At 33.8% G+C, this 18841-nt stretch overlaps 1 pseudogene; it reads left to right on the top strand.

Moving 5' to 3' along the window:
- Positions 1-1711: 1711 nt before the first annotated feature.
- The window catches only part of LOC138698914 (NADH-ubiquinone oxidoreductase chain 4-like), a 71554-nt pseudogene continuing 54424 nt past the window's right edge, over positions 1712-18841 (top strand).

The raw sequence follows: 18841 nt of genomic DNA, 5'->3' as shown, positions 1-18841 counted from the left end.
TCTAGGTAAATATATTTTTCATTCCAACCTACTCAATTCTATTTTGCAAATCTAGCTTTCAGGTAGAAGCTCCCTATGAAGCAAGCTTGAATAATTTCAAGGAAAAAATTGTTCCGGGGCTGGGTATCTTTTATTATTGTCTTTTTTTTGTATCTTTCAAATTAAGGTAATTCCGGGAGAGTTGCCCCACTTAAAGTTTTTATCGTTTAAAAATTAAACAAACCAAAGCAGATATTTTATTCATGTGTTATAGCAAGTGAAATACATTAAAGGTTTATGTTAAATATGAAACAATCAATAATTCGTACACAATAAGTGGTAAAATAAAAATTAATCAGATACGATATCACTGTAATATACACACGTATAGGGGAGAGATGCCCCGCTGTGGTAATTCCCAAATTAAACTATTAATTTGATAAATAACACTCTAAATAATGTTGCTTGTTTTATTTTTGCAGTAAGTTCATTTTCTGAGCTCGTTTTTCAGTGGGACAACACATATGGCACTTAGCCCATATGTTATGCAACTTCTTGGAGGAAAGTCACTGAATCCAATCAACAACTTCCTTCATTTGATAAAATTTTCAAGGTACTCAACAAAGTAGGAACTATCTACTTTGTTTCATTTGACGACACTCTCTTCATATTTTCTCCAAAATTGTCTTCTATATCTACTAGATTTTGAAGAATTTGACTTTGAGCTTTTTGGAACTGGGAGGCTTTCAAAGATGGTGTTTCCATTTTTATCTCCACCTGTAACGCGTTCTACAGATCGCTTTCTTTTTTTCACAGCAAAATATATTGCTGGCACATAGTTTATTTCATGAAGGGATTTGAAAGGAGTCGCTGTCGCTGAATTTGCCATTGTGGCACTTGAGCCGAAATTACAACTTATTATCCCGTTATCATTAGAACTTGTAGCCGATAAAGTTTTCTTTTCTTTGATATTTCCTGAAGAGGCACAGAAAAGAATTCTTACAGCTGTGTTGTTGATTGATGCATCATAAATACTGAAGAGGTGCTCAGGAACTGCATATGGATTGAAAGGATAGAAACCTCCAAATGACCTCTCTATTACTACCAACGCAGCATTTGTCCAGCTTTCTAGATGGATAGTCAGGATTGCTTTTTATAAGCCATCCATTGCTGTGATTCTCTTCTTGAAATAATGCTTGAGATTCTCAAGAGATTGAAGTGCCTGAGTTGCATAGGTTGGTAGGCAAACAATTGTGATTCATTATCCTCATTCTAGCATTTCATGTTATTTAAATGTGCTGAATGTTCATCCAAAATTAAGAGAATCTTGCCAGGATTCTTTCTTGGAGTAAAATTTTCCTTCAATCGCTTCAAAATAATTCTGATGGAACATAGGACGATTTTGGATTCATATAAACCCCCGTTTCTGCTAGGAATCCATCAAAAAAACTTCCATTTTTCTTCTCAAACATTGCCGGTGGAAGAAATGTTCCCTCCGAATTGCAACATGTTATGACAGAATCACTTCCACCTTTGTCGCTTGAAGTTAGGACTTGAACATCTTTGGATCCCTTTTTATCAACCACTTATCCTTGTAAATTTGTTTAGTTGGATGCCACTTGCCTCTATTTTATGTGGCTTTCCTACAAATTGCGTTCACATAGAGTTGTTTCCAGTAGGTCAAAATACTGCTTGACTTCTTGTCTCGACATACCTTGATCTCTTCGGAGAGATGGATGATCCTTCTGACTGCCTGACAGGTAACTCAAGGTTTCGCTCTAGGAAGAATTGCAGCCATTGGATGTTTCTTGAAGACTCCACTAGATTTCAGTCGTTGGATTGTTCTCTAAATAATTCCATAACAATGCGATGCTTCATTAATTCCCAATTCCCCAAAACGTTACAGTAAGATTGAAGAAATCTCTGGGATTGCATTGACTAACGTTTGGTCGTGAAATGTGTCTTTCAAACACAACTTTGGACATCCCTTAAAATTTTGAAGCCCTCAACTTTGGGCACCTATTGAAAATGTCTCTGCAACAAATTTAGAATACCGGTATTCCTAAAAATATTTATGGATTTCAACTTTGGACACCTCTTGAAAATATGTGATCCTCTATCAAGTTTTGGTCACCCTTTCAAAATTATTGGCCTCCAATATATAATAATTCTATTCTAATATAATAATTCAATTAAAATTCCAATAAATGCAGCAAGGACGCTAATAATAATTAGTTATGTACGGTAATATCACTCTTAAGTGCATGGGGCGTCTCTCCCTCAAACAGGTGGGGCATCTCTCCCTTTAGCATGACCATTACGCCTTATGTACTTAAGGGTAACCGTAATGGACAATTACTTAATTTATTTTTTTAGAATGGAGTACAAGGCATGTGCTTGTTAAATATATTGGATTAAGCAACATATACACAGCCATTATCCCAATTACGAATTTTGAAAAATTATAAATATTATAACATAGCCTACGAAAAACACCATTTTCTTTTTCTATTCACTTTTCACTCACAAAAAAACCGTCACAAAGATTACATTGCTTGCCTTCGAGGGTCGTATACGAATTGAACAAATGGTCCCAAGGTCGATTCCTTAAAGGTTTTGAGATAAGGAGAAAAGGAGGGTGGGGCAACTCTCCCCGTGGGGCATCTCTCCCGGAATTACCTTATGTCACCTAGATACAATGTTTTTCTTCTTTAAAGTGATATTTTTCTTTTGTATATTTTTTTTTATATTTATGGTCACCTGGATTGCCAGGCAGACGACTTTAACTATTTCTCTCTAGGAATGGGAAAGAATGAAATAGGAACCCATGGAAAGGTATAGAATAGAATGATACCAAATAGGGTGACACCAAATAGGATGACGTCTAATAATACGGAAATAAATGGGAAAGAATGAAATTGAACATCATAGAAAGGAATAGAATAGAGTGATATAAAATGAAGAGTCCACTGCAAGAATGATGGATGTCATTTGGAATACATTTTGCAGGAGAAGCAATTGAAAGTTTGAAATGCTTAGCGCTCAAAGCTTAACTGTGATTTTCCGATCATTACTGGACAATGACTATCAGTGTTAATGCCATATAACTCTCTATGTACATTCTATATGTCTTAAGCTATGCATTGACAGTCTTGGTTCATTTTGGACAAGAAAGTGACATCCATCATTCTTGCAGTGGACTCTTCAAATAGAATGAAATCTAATCATAATCACATAGGCATGAGTTAAATGGAATAGAAAAGAATGAAAAATAATCGTATAGAAAGGGTGGAATAGAACAGAACGGTGTGAAATGGAATGAAATGTATTTACGTAAAAAGGAATGGAACAGAGTGGAAAAGAATGGCATAGAAACGAGTTGAATAGAATGGCAGGAACTAGGATTGATTGTGATCGCACAAAAATTGTAATTATATTCTTAATATTGTAGTTGTAATCCCCTGGTAGAGGGGAAGAGAAGGCCTGATGGCCTTATCTCTACCAGGTTAAATAAATAAAAATAGGTAAATTAAGTCGAGGACAAAGGATTGAAATAATAAAATATATTCGCATACAAAGGAATGAAATAGACTGGAAATACATGGAATAGGATGGAGTTGTGTAGTTATACAGAAAGCATTAAAATATAAAACATAATAGAATTTGTGGTATTAAATGTAATTGAATGGAATGTATAAAATTTGTGTGGAACTCTACAAAAATAATTAACTAAGATGGAATGGAACTTAATTGACTTGAATGTTAAACATTATACGTAGAAACGGAATTGAAAAAGAAATAGTCTTCACTCGTATAATCAAAGAGTTTAAGGCACTTCTTAGAGCACTATCAAAGAGCTGCAATGATATGAAGAATAGAGTTGTAGATTTATGACGTAGGCACTCTTGCAGTCAAATGGACTAGTCGATATGGAGGAAATGAGTTTTTGGAAGTATAGGCTATTCTGATTCAGCTAATGAGCGTCCAATGGTCAACGCGTGCGTGTAAAGACGAAATCGACGCCGAAGTGTTTTAGCGTGAAATAATTTATATATTTGCTGACATCGGAGTGGTGCGATCTCATCCCCACTCCCCCTGCCTCGCAATTCACGTCTTTTGAGTCAGAAACTGTGTCCACGCCGCCCAATTAATATGCACCCTCCGCCAACATTTTCTGCTGCTGTAACTTTACTCAAGTGACACCACACGTAGCGCCGGAGTTGCAATAAATCGCGATTTTAATTTGAAAATAATTAAAGTGTCGCAGGTCCTGATAATGTATAAAGCCATTAGCTGCAAACTTCTAACTCCAGCTTGCTTTTCCATTAGCCAGCAATTAAAATGACAGATAGAATTGCAGGTTGAATATGAGAAACACATTTTCTTCAAGAATTAAATTATAAATTCTATTCTTAAACTTCTGTTTGACTTACAACACTATAAATGCAATTCTTTATTTAGATAGAGAGGCTATTCAAATAATAGTACGATAATATGACTGTTGAGGGCTCATGGAAACAGAGTGATAAGAGAAACTTAAGCTGTCTCAGAGCTGTTTTGTCTTTTGTTTTCAAAGCTGAAAACTGTTACATAAAGTGGCTCGTAATGCCCTCAAGGGAATAGCACAATGAAACTCCAAATTCAAAACTGAGTTGAAAATACGCCCGTCAACTTTTCAGTCCGAAGCATTTATGTTTTTATTCACTGTTAGGGTAGATGAGGGTAATTGTAAACAGGGGGTAATTGTAAACAAATGCTGTGAGAAATACAAAACTGTCAATATAAAAATTTTAATTCGGGGGAATATTTAAATTAACATGTTGGCTAACCTACAAAGCAGTTTGGCGCCAAATAGAAGTAACTGCTTAGTTGTGAATGAATGTTTTGTAAGAGTCTACAAAAAAAAGTTGAGAAGAATTTTGCTTCACCTTCATTTTTGGCATTGTAAGTAAACCTACAGTGCTATTTTTTTTTTTAGATTATGTTGTTTTTATGAGTAATATATAGTATAGTTAACATTTATTACAATGTTTTGAGATCTCCCATAACCTCAGTTCATTAAATTATGACGTTTTTACATTTGCCCCATAGTTTTAATTGCTTGGGGATAATTGTAAACATGTTTTACTACAGTTACATTTCGTACTTTTCAGTAATCAAAGAGACCCTCACCCAACTACACTGTGAAGAATTTAGAGATGGTTGTCACATATGTGAAAAATAGTAACTACAGTTATCGTGACGCTCAGGAGAGGTACTGAGTTCTTATATCGTCATATATCATAGGTTAAAGGAACGAAATATACCAGTGACCAAAATTGGAGTTGGGTGGAGTACAGTTCTTTCTTCTGAAACAGAACAAAAAATGTTCAGTGTCTGATAGACCGTGCAAAAATTGGTGTTTACAATTGAAGAGTCCACTGCAAGAATGATGGATGTCATTTGGAATACATTTTGCAGGAGAAACAATTGAAAGTTTGAAATGCTTAGCGCTCAGAGTTTAACTGTGATTTTCCGATCATTACTGGACAATGACTATCAGCGTTAATGCCATATAACTCTCTATGTACATTCTATATGTCTTAAGTTATGCATTGACAGTCTTGGTTCATTTTCGACAAGAAAGTGACATCCATCATTCTTGCAGTGGACTCTTCAACTATCCCCTCGCAAAGGGGTAAATGTAAACAGGTGGGGTAAATGTAAACTAGCAATTAAAAGATGAAAAAATTCAACCTTATTATTTTAAACTCATTTTCAGGGAAAAGAAAGATCTAAAAATAACACATTGTTTCTTTGTCATGCTTACTGTTACTGAGGGTTGTGTAATGTTGAAATATATTTGAAATCAGTGAAAAGTGTTTACAATTACCCTGGTCTACCCTACATGGGAGGCGCTTAATGTTTTCCTTATCGCATTCCTTCCTCTCATAAACTCTGTAGCTCCAACTGTTAATTATTCCGAAACGCGTAAAACTTGTGACATGTTTTTTTTTCTCTCAAGTAGTAGCCCTATTTGAATGAAACCGCAGGTGACTCTCAACTACACCTTTCACTGTACCATAAAATTTATCACGTTAAATATAATCTGCGCCATAACAAATGAATCTTTCCTCATAGTGTCCACTAGATATATCATATCTGTAGTACAGTGAACTTTTTTTCTGCCCACTCGCAAAAGTGAAGCGCTTTGTACGGGCGAACAAATATTGAATATGACAGAGCATGCTGAAAAGATAAGTCACGTTGCTGGGAAAAAAAACTCGGCATAGATGATCTTCATTGCTTAATTAATAATGCTCGGGTGCAGTGCTGTATATACGAGTAAAAACCGGAGACAAGGGACGTGCCGGGTGATGAATTGCGCAGATCGTCTATTTAGTGAAATAAAAAGTTTCACAGAGCAAACAGAAAGAGTGCATGATTCCTCTCGTATTGCCGTCATAAAATGTACACTTCTTATCGCTACTTAAAAGTTCCATTTAATTAACCTACAAGTCTCTGCGCTCAGTTAAAGCTATGTGCATGTGACATCATAATGCTAGATATTGGATGAATATGTCGTGAAGAAATTCTGTTGAAAGCTCAGTACAATGGAATGCAGTAGCGGGGGAAGAATTCAATAAAATATAGTGCGAAGGAATAGAATGGAATATAACAAATTGAATCGAATGAAAAAATAATGGAACCCGAATACTAAGATACAATAAAGAATTATACAAACGCTATATAATTTGTCTGATTTTGTTACCTCAATCAAAATAGCCAAACTGATATAAGCAATGCATGTTCAGAGGATATGCGAAGAAGACAATGTTAATAGAACAATATAATGTAAATGAGAAGGAAGAAGGGGAAGGAAGACCCAATTCTCGGTGGATGGATGGATGGATAGATGGAGTGTTGGAAGATGTAAAAAAATTGGGTGTAAAGAATTGGTGGATTGTGGGTAAAGAGAGAACAGGTTGGTGGAAAATCCGTAACGAAACTGAGGGCTGTAATGCTATTAATAATGATGATGATGATGATGATGATCATCATCATCATCATCATCATCATCATCATCATTACTTCTTCGCCTATCTCCCGGTGCGTTTTAATTTCTTGTCTTATCACAGTCTGGGTACTTGTTCTAAAAACGACCCCTGTTACAGCGTTGTCAGACACAGCCTAAACGGAGCGGAACGCTCCACTATAACTCGTTATGTGCTCCGGTGCTTCCACAGATATAAGCTAGTTCACGCTCCGACTGGACGTCTCTAGCACCACAACCGGTTTCGGAGCTTACAACTCTGACACTACTGCTCTATTATCTATGCCTTGCCATAAAACAGCTCACTATTCTTCCTCTTTCATAGTATCAGCAATTCGTTTCTGGAACTCCCTACCCAGCTCTCTCAGGAACTGTCGAACGATATTGCAATTTAAAAGTAAATTGTTCAAACATGTGACCAGTATTCATGTTTAATTCTCCTTTGTGTATATATATATATATATATATATATATATATATATATATATATGTGTGTGTGTAATTTTTCTCAGTGTTGTATAGTTATAATTTACTTTGAATTTGTTATTCTTGTAATTTGTAATATTGGTTCACTTACAGCTTGCATATTCATTGAGTGTAACTTCTAGCCTTATATTATTTTGTAATTATTATTTAGTACTAGCCGTACCCGTGCGCTCCGCTGCACCCGTTAGAAATAAATATAAAGTAATTACATAATTAAAATAGGACGTTTGATCCAGGGAACATTCGTGTTTGATAGAAGGATAAATCGTTTGATATGTTACTTAATTTCAATTGCATCCAAATAATGAAAATGCGATCATTTTGGACCAGAGACACTCATTTGGTGCAATGACAATTCCTGTAACCTGTTTCTTAATTTTTATTACATGCAACCATAGTTTAATGAAGATTGACATCATTTAGATTTAATGTGTAGGCTATATTTTATTTTACTTCTTATAGGTTTCCATTGAATTATGGTAATAACATAATTTTAACGCTTGTTTTCTACGTATTCAGTAAATGGCGCTTGGCCCACTATGGTTGTGAACCCTTCAAATAACTTAAATGATATTATGTAATATTACATATTATATTATATTATATTACTAGCCGTACCCGTGCGCTTTGCTGCACCCGTTAGAAATAAATATAAAGTTATTACATAATTAAAATAGGACATTTGATCCAGGGAACATTCGTGGTTGATAGAAGAATAAATCGTTTAATATGTTACTTAATTTAAATTGTATTTAAAAAATTAAAATGCGATCATTTTGATCCAGAGACCACTCATTTGGTGCAATGACAATTCCTTTAACATGTTTATTTTATTGTTATTACATGCAACCATAGTTTAATGAAGACTGACATATCTTTTAGTTTTAATGTGTATACTTTATATTACTTGCTATATGTTTCCATTGAATTATGGACTAATAACTTCATTTAACCCTTGTTTTCTACGTCTTCAGAAAATGGCGCTTGGCCCGCTATGGTTCTGAGCCTTTCAAATAACTTAAATAGTGATACGTGATATGTAATTATATTTCTTTCTTTCGAAAATGTAAGAATTCACGATCCCCAATGTACCATTGCCACGGAATGAATAAATGTGTTTTTTCTTTCTACTCAAAAATTTTATATTTTGCACATAGGAGTTACTGCAGGAATAACAACGCTACAATCTGAGACGGCGGTGAAAATGTATTGTATTGTTATTTTAAGTCTTGTATATCCTTAAATATCAGTCCTATCAAAATTTTGCATAGAATAAAAATGTACAGAATAGCCTATCAAGTTTTCTGTGCATAAGAAGCTATTTTAATCTTACTAGTCCTCGATTCACTCAGAAGTTACTGTAATAACGTTATAGCATTATGTCCATCTAGAGAAACTACACTTTCCAATGGTGAAATAATAACTAATTATACAAATCGGTTAATTTAGCTTGCGATATTACTTCATACAAACACAGAACCATTCTCTGTACGCTATGCTTCATAGCTTTCGATTGTTGTTGTCCAAGGCCCCTTATAGACTGTCATTTGTTTTTTATTTCACTACACCGCCTTAGATGGCAGTTATTTTAATTTTAAAACTCATTTATCTCATTAAATATCAATCCTATCAAAATTTCTCAAAGAATAAAACTTATCGCAAATAATTTTTAAAGAAACTTTTGTTATGTACTATTTTTCAAAAAAAAATAATAATAAGCGAGGTATTTCGATTTATTTAATTCATGCCCCCTTATAACCTCCTTTTAAGTAACGTATTTTGAATGCCATATAGCCTAAAATCTAAGTTACAAAGAACTTAATTTATATTCCAATTTTCATCACAATCCGTTCAGCCATTATCGCGTGAAAAGGTAACAAACATCCAGACAGACAGACAGACAGACATACAAACAAAAATTTCAAAAAAGCGATTTTCGGTTTCAGGATGGTTAATTATACATGTTAACACCAATTATTTTTGGAAAATCGAAAATTACCAGAAAAAATTTCGGCTACAGTTTTATTAGTATAGATATAGATATAGGCTACTGTATATGGTTAATAATAATAATAATAATAATAATAATAATAATAATATTAATATTAATAATAATAATATTAATAATAATAATAATAATAATAATAATAATAATAATAATGATAATAATAATAACACATGTACAACATGTCATCTTTCAATACTAAATGGTTTGAATTTTATTAATGTTTTAATAAAAATACTTACTTACTTACTTACTTCCTGACTTACTGGCTTTTAAGGAACCCGGGTGGTTCATTGCCGCCCTCACATAAGCCCGCCATTGGTCCCTATCCTGAGCAAGATTCATCCAATCTCCATCATCATATCCCACCTCCCTCAAATCCATTTTAATATTATCTTCCCATCTACGTCTCGGCCTCCCCAAAGGTCTTTTTCTCTCCGGCCTCCCAACTAACACTCTATATGCATTTCTGGATTCGCCCATACGTGCTACATGCCCTGCCCATCTCAACCGTCTGGATTTAATGTTCCTAACTGCACTAAATTATAGTCAATGACGTAAACAGCAAAAGCAAGAATGTATTCGTAACAATACACATGTTTCTATGGAAATGATCTTGAAGTTTCGCAAATGAATCAGAAATATTATTTTTACATTCGTAAATATAATAAATTCCATTTAAACTCTAAATTTCGTGTATCTCTTACAAAACCGACTAATATTTTAATGTTTCAAGACTAAATATAGCCCTCGGAACGTTTAAATTGCAGGAGATACTGTATTTATGATGATTGTAAAGATTTCTAAATGAATTTTGTGTACATACATGCAATACATCAAGAGGCAAACTTATTTATTTTTCTGCATTTCAGGGATAATTTATATATTTCACACATATCGTCCTCAGCAGTATTCTCATGTTGTAATTGTGTCACATTTTTTGGCCCTTGGAATTCATTTTAGTTGAGCTCTTATTCAAATTAGCGTATAGGGATGTTTAATGTTGTTGCTACTTTTAAGTTCTGAACTTCAATATTTTTATCGGACTGCCATTAGTCTGGCCTCTTCGTTAAAAGAGGCACGCAAGCCCTCTCACCACGTCAAGGTTGCAGTCCATGGAGAGGGATTCCACCTCCCATCTATCCACTAACTAACCTACCTACCCTTTATCTGAACCTAATCCTATCAGAGCTACGGAATTTTGCTTCCATTACAGGCTTGTGCCATTCTTTTCAATGGCGTCGCTTTCGTAAGGAAGTGTGTGTCAAGTGATGGCAGATCGCTCAGAGATATTGGTATTTGCTCGGTACGCATCGAAGCGTGGCCGAATTCAGAATCTGTGGATGTCGTAGCGCGTAGGGAGGTGGAAAATGACAACAATCAATTGTATCTGTTAATAAGACTTTGGAGCGGACGGAGAAGAAAACACCTCCTTTATGGGTGTAACTTGGTTAATTTTTATTGTGAACTAGCCGTACCCGTGCGCTCCGCTGCACCTGTTAGAAATAAATGTAAAGTAATTACATAATTAAAATAGGACGTTTGATCCAGGGAACAACTTTTACATCAGCGCAAGATAATCTGCTTCGCTCATTACCCAATTTTTTATGCAATGCATTTATTGCATATATATTTTATGTATTTTAACACGATTCAATTGAGCATAGTTAAAATTTGAATTATAAAATAATGCAGCCATGGCGAAAATGCGACTCACGAGCACATTGTGGCTCGCAGTGCATTTCCCTTGCTTCCTACCTACAACCTCCACCCTCTCACTCACTCGAGTCAAACTCCGTTCCATGTGTATTTGTCTCTGACCTGCGAGTGGCGTATCGTCGCAATGTCTCTCTCGAAACCATATAACTCTACAAAACGAAAGTTTCAAGTAGGATGGGAGGATACATTTTTTTGCTGACAATATGATGAGAATATTAAATGTATGATTTGTTCACAAGTATTACTAGGAAAACGGTTGTATAACATAAAACGGCATTATAAGTTACTACATGTTACTGATGAAACATTAAAAGGTTAAGTGTTATTGTTATTATTATTATTATTATTATTATTATTATTATTATTATTATTATTATTATTATTATCATCATCATCATCACCATCATCATCGCTGTACGTCGATCCTTTTTCAGCAGATGTACGAATAATGCGGTTAGATCCTCAATTTAAACTCACATATTTACAATGTGATGTTAAATGAAAGCTAGATGTAAGGACTTGACAAATGTTGAACTTCTCAAATCTTTGGAAAAAAATAAATATTTGAAGCTTCGTTCTTTCGCTTGCTCTGTTGAAGCCATGTTCGCTACAACTTACGTTTGTGAAAAATTATTTTCAACAATGAAAATAGTAAAAATCAAATTTAGATCACGACTGATAGACAAATACCTTCGTGATCAACTACGATTGGCAATAAGTGACATAATTCCTGATTTTGAAACTCTGCCGCAGAGACATTCTGCGGTTGTGATAATGTGTCCTATGTTTTCTTGTTCATTTCTTTCTTCGTTACACGCACTAAACATTAGTTTGTATCCTTGTACTGTATATAATTTTATTTAAGTGCTTGACGTAAGGAAAATGAAAAACCGTTAATGTCAGACAGTTTCTTCACTTCCCCTTCGGGTGTATGCCTCCCTCCATAGGTGCTATGCACGTTGCAGCTTACACAGTGGCTCGGCGCACGACAGCATTTTCGCCACCGCTGAAATAATGGATTGCTAAGCCAACGTACTATTACTGCATACTAAATCAATACAGTCTCGTTGTTCGTTAATTCTCTCAGATTAAAATGAGAGTACATAAATACTATTTTAAGAAATACAGAAAACGAATGTACAAAATAGCCTATCAAATGTTCTGTGCATAAGAAGTTATTTTAATCTTACCTGTCCTCGATTTACTCAGACGTTACTGTAATAACATTATAGCATTATGTCCATCTAGAGAAACTACACTTTCCAATGGTGAAATAATTATTAATTATACAAATCGGTTAATTTAGCTTCTGATATTACTTCATACAAACACAGAAACATTCTCTGTAGGCTATGTTTAATAGCTTTCGATTGTTGATGTCCAAGGCCCCTGTTTCTATTGTTGTTGTCCAAGGCCCCTTATGGACTAAGTCATTTGTTCTTAATTCATTGCACCGTCTTAGATGGCGTTATTTTAATATTAAAACTCATTTATCTCATTAAATATCAATCCTATCAAAATTTTGTGTGGAATAAAACTTATCGGAAATCATTTTTAAAGAAACCTTTGTTATGTACTATTTAAAAAAAATTAATGATAAGCGACATATTTCGATTTATTCAATTCATGCCCCCTTATAACCCCCCTTTTAAGTAACGTATTTTGAATGCCATATAGCCTAAAATCTAAGTTACAAAGAACTTAATTTATATTCCAATTTTCATCACAATCCGTTCAGCCATTATCGCGTGAAAAGGTAACAAACATCCAGACAGACAGACAGACAGACAGACAGACATACATAGAAATAAAAATTTCAAAAAAGCGATTTTCGGTTTCAGGATGGTTAATTATACATGTTAACACCAATTATTTTTGGAAAATCGAAAATTACCAGAAAAAATTTCGGCTACAGTTTTATTAGTATAGATATAGATATATATGGTTAATAATAATAATAATAATAATAATAATAATAATAATAATAATAATAATAATAACACATGTACAACATGCCATCTTTCAATACTAAATGGTTTGAATTTTATTAATGTTTTAATAAAAATACTTACATACTTACTTACTTACGTACTTACTTACTGACTTACTGGCTTTTAAGGTAGACGGGTGGTTCATTGCCGCCCTCACATAAGCCCGCCATTGGTCCCTATCCTGAGCAAGATTCATCCAATCTCCACCATCATATCCCACCTCCCTCAAATCCATTTTAATATTATCTTCCCATCTACGTCTCGGCCTCCCCAAAGGTCTTTTTCTCTCCGGCCTCCCAACTAACACTCTATATGCATTTCTGGATTCGCCCATACGTGCAACATGCCCTGCCCATCTCAAACGTCTGGATTTAATGTTCCTAATTTTGTTAGGTGAAGAATACAATGTGTGCAGTTCTGTGTTGTGTAACTTTCTCCATTCTCCTATAACTTCATCCCTCTTAGCCCCAAATATTTTCCTAAGCACCTTATTCTCAAACACTCTTTAGCTATGTTCCTCTCTCGAAGTGAGAGTCTAAGTTTCACAATCATAAAGAACATCCGGTAATATAACGTATTTATAAATTCTCGCTTTCAGATTTTTTGACAAATATACTGGATGACAAAAGCTTCTCAACCGAATAATAGCAGGCATTTCTCACATTTATTCTATGTTCAATTTGCTCCCGAGTATCATTTTTATTTGTTACTGTTGCTCCCAGGTATTTGAATCCCTTGTGCTGCATTTTATATTATTTTAATCTTTATTTGAAACGAGTCAAAGTCAGGACAGAAAAAGAGATGTGAAAAGGAAGTGAAATAGGGAGAGGAGAACGACAAGTATTTATACCCTTTATAACCTACCCTGTTCAATATATATTTGGAGGATTTAATGAATAACTGGTTTCAGAACATGGGAGGGGCGATAGTAGGAGGAAAAAGATTAAAATGCATAAGATTTGCTGATGATTTGACGTTGTTAGCAGAAGAGGAAATTATACTAAGGGATATGCTACTGGAGCTAAATGACAGCTGTGAGCAGTATAGGATGAAGATAAATGCAAATAAGACGAAGAACATGGTTATCGGAAGAAAAATAAAGAATGTAGATATGCGAATTCTAATTGAGACTGTAGAGCAAGTGGACAGCTTTACATACTTGGGGTATACACTGACATTCAAAGGTATCTGACCTACGATTTTATGATCGTTTACGCGAACTTTCTAACCACGGGATAAATCAGAACCAAAAATAAAAGAAATTGACAAACTTTGAAATAGTTTCGCTAGTTATCAATAGGTGACACCATTATTGGGGCGATTTAAAGACGTGTCGGGGAAAATTATTATTTAGATTAAGCATAAAGTGTTCTCATAATTGACAATATCTTCGGTTTTCAGCTAACCCCAGTTTTTATTTACAATCAGTAGAGTGGTATGAAAAATTGAATTCTATAATGAGGGTATATTTATGTACGATAAGCTACACTGACTTTTATCTACGCCATCTAGACCTATTCATAGAAGTAATAACTAAAGAATTATCGTTCACTATCGGTTAGTCGCGTCAGATATCTTTGAACGTCAGTGTACTATAAGCAGTAATATGAGTTGCTGCCAGGAAGTCAAAAGGAGGATAGCAATGTCAAAGGAAGTTTTTAATATAAAAATGAGCATCTTCTGCGTACCTATGGAGAAAAAATTAAGGAAGAGACTAGTGAAGTGCTTTGTGTGGAGTGTAGCATTGTATTGTACGGGACAGAAACATGGACTTACGACGAAGTAAACAGAAGCGAATAGAAGTATTTGAAATATGGATGTGGAGAAGAATGGAGCGTATGAAATGGACAGACAGAATTAGAAATGAAGCTGTGTTGTAAAGCGTGGGTGACGAAAGAATTATGCTGAAACTGATCAGGGAGAGAAGAAGAAATTGGTTGGGCCACTGGCTGAAAAGAAACTATCTACTGAAGGAGGCACTGGAAAGACTGGTGAACGGAAGAAGCGTGTGGAGCAGAAGATATTGATATCCATCTTTTCTGCTAAACCCAGTGTTGTTTTACAATCGGTAGAGTGGGATGAAAAATTGAATTTTATAGTGCGGATATATTTATGTATGATTGGCAACACTGATTATTTATCGTCGCCATCTATTCATAGAAGTACTGACTAAAGAAACCACTCTTATACCAACATAATAAATTCTGGAGGCAGTAAATAAAAAATTACAAGTTGGAGGTATTTTCTGTGATTTATCCAAAGCATTTGACTGTATAAATCATAAAATCTCCTAGATAAATTAGATTATTATGGAATTAAAGGTGTTGCACACCAATGGTTTCACTCATATCTCATAGATAGGAAACAGAAAGTTGAAATCAATACAACTATGAAATCTACATCGACATGGGGAACTATTAATAATGGAATTCCTCAAGGATCAATATTAGGTCCCCTACTTTTTCAAGTGTTTATAAATGATCTTGCCCCCTTATAAAAGATGTAGGTCATCCCATATTATTTGCAGATGACACAAGTATAGTAATTACAGCCAATAACTCCAACACATTACAATCTTCAACAGAGGAAATTCTCTTCAAAATATGTGACTGGTTCTCAGTCAATAAATTAGTATTAAATTGTAACAAAACTAACATAATTCAATTTAAATCCTGTCCAAATTCAACGTCGCAAATTTCTAGCGCAATAATTAACAATAGATCCCTATTAGAAACAACAACAACCAAATTTCTTGGCTTAAAAATCGATAATGTGTTAAATTGGAAAAATCATATTAAAGAAATTTATCTCCAAACTTAATTCAGCTTGTTTTGCTATTAGATCTATGCAAAAGATAGTAAATATCAATACCTTAAAAACAATATACTTTGCATACTTCCACTCGGTAATGAGTTTGGAATAATATTCTGGGGAAATTCCACAGAGAGTAACAATATATTTCTATTACAAAAAAGAGTAATTAGAATAATAGTAGGTGCGAAATCTAGGGAGTCGTGTAGGACTATTTTCAAAAAACTATAAATAATGCCCATGGCTTGTCAGTATATCTTTTCATTAATAGTCTTCCTCGTAAGTAATCGTGAAAACTTTGTAACTAATTCAACAGTTCATAGCATAAATATACGTCAAAAAAATGACTTTCATACTCCATCGGCAAGTCTATCGTGCTATCAAAAAGGAGTGCGTTATATGGCAGTAAAAATTTTTAATAGCCTCCCTATCGATATAAAAAATGAAACTCAAAACATAAAATTAATTATGGCCAAATTAAAGACGTACCTAATTTCTCACGCCTTCTGTTCTGTAGGTGAATTCATGACATTCAATAACACTTCATGAAATTGATACTAAAACTATGTGTTGTACTAGTAGACTATATTGTAAATCTCGTCTGTATATATTTCATCTAGACTGTAACTATAAATTAAGATTTTATAATAGTATTAAGTTTTTTGACTTGTTCCATATTCTAGCTGTAAGCATGTATGAATACCATGGAATGTTAATAAATACAATATAATACAATACAATACAACAAATTATCGATCGCTATCGATTAGTAGGGTCAGGTATCTTTGAACGTCAGTGTACGACGACTAACATTATTAATGTTTAACAATAAGTGTAGTGGGAGTAAAGGTGAAGTTGAAAAAGATAACGATTTACTTTAACGTCTCAAAATGCAATAAAAAGTACTATAAATCAATTTACCATACAGTGGAGAAGTTACCCATATTTAATGCAAAGTGTACTTGGCAAACCAGCCTGACAAACATTCTTTAAGGAAACTTCGTAATAAAATTCTGTACATTATTTATATATATACACAATTATTAACTGATCGGAATCTAAATACATATTTTTTGACCCAGTAGGGAGAGATGACCCAATCCTGTATCAACATTTATTTTGATTCTTCGGAAACCCAGAAGTGAACATTTTAATTCTACCAGGATTTGGAATAATTTAAAATATTAGCCTATCTGTCATGAAAAAAGGTAAAAAGGAAGCATTCGAAAATCTAGAAATAATAACTGCTATACAGAGTGACCCGTAAGAAATGTAATTAATTTTAATGGCTTATTCCTTGAGATATTTTGAAACAAAAAAAAAGTTTAATAAAATTTTGCTCGATTTTGCTACCTTTTCAACATAAAATTGTTTTATATGAAACATTTCATAGCGTGTTTTGGAAAAGCCATTGAATTAATTCCCAATATGCTTAGTCAATTTAAGAGAGTAGCGTATTATGATAAATGATTGAAATAATTTTAGTTTTGTCATTTAAATGTGCAGAAATTTGATTTGAATAAATGTAATTTTTCGTTGTGAAAATAAATGTTAAAATATTACATTTGTTCGGACCAAATATCTGCATATTTAAAGGACAAAACTAAAATTATTTCAATAATTTATTACAACAATACGCTGCTAGCTTAACCCCTTACCGCCTTCTGGGACAGATATGGCACTTACCGGGTTTATATTCATATAATCTATACTAATAATAAATCTGTAGCCGAAATTTTTCTGGTAATTTTTAATTTTCCAAAAATAATTGGTCCTCACATATATAATTAACCACCCTGAAACCGGAAATCGCTTTTTTGAAATTTTTGTTTGTATGTCTGTCTGTCTGTCTGTCTGTCTGTATGCATGTATGTTTGCTACCTTTTCACGCGATAATGGCTGAACGGATTTCGATGAAAATTGGAACATAAATTAAATTCGTTGTAACTTAGATTTTAAGCTATATGGCATGCAAAATACTTTATTTAAAAGGGGGGTTATAAGGGGGCCTAAATTAAATAAACCGAAATATCTCGCTTATTATTGATTTTTGTGAGAAATGTTACATAACAAAAGTTTCTTTAAAAATGATTTCCGATAAGTTTTATCCCAGGCAAAAGTTTGATAGGACTGATATTTAAGGATATACAAGAGTTTTAAAATAACAATACAATACATTTCCACCGCCGCCTCAGATTATAGTGTCGTTGTTCCGTAACTTCTATGTGCAAAATATTAATTTCTTTAGTAGGAAGAAAAACAAATTTATGGCAGTAGTGCATAGGAGATCCTGAATTCTTACATTTTCGAAAGAAATATAATTAAGTTATATATAGTAGATTGTATTATTTGCTGCATCACTATTTAAGTTATTTAATAGAGCAAAAATCTGAAAATCGATATGTGACATAGGAGTTATTGCAGGAACGACGACGATGGCTACAATGAAATCAAAACAAACGACTCCGTCTATTTAAGGCGGCCTTGACGTTTATCAATATTAATATACAGACAATATTTTGTGTGTTTTTATGATGTAATCTCAGAAGCTAATTAACCTACACTATTCGAAATTTGTGGTTTCTCTAGAAGGGTGTAATGCTACAAATGATGACTGAGGTAAGATGAAAAGAAATCTGTACGCACAGAAAACTGATATTCTGCGAAATATTGTATAACTTGATTATTGCAACTTTATTTGGTCCACATAAAATACTCTAATTTTATACACTCATTTTACCATAGAGATCACTGGAGCTGAAATGGGGTTCCTGCGCTCATAATTTACCCATATTCGTTTCCTGTGTTTCTTAAAAT

The sequence above is a fragment of the Periplaneta americana genome, chromosome 4, assembly GCF_040183065.1.
Source record: "Periplaneta americana isolate PAMFEO1 chromosome 4, P.americana_PAMFEO1_priV1, whole genome shotgun sequence".
NCBI classification, from domain to species: Eukaryota; Metazoa; Arthropoda; class Insecta; order Blattodea; family Blattidae; genus Periplaneta; species Periplaneta americana.
Note: the sequence above shows the minus strand (reverse complement) of the source record. Positions and strands in the feature narration are given on the sequence as shown.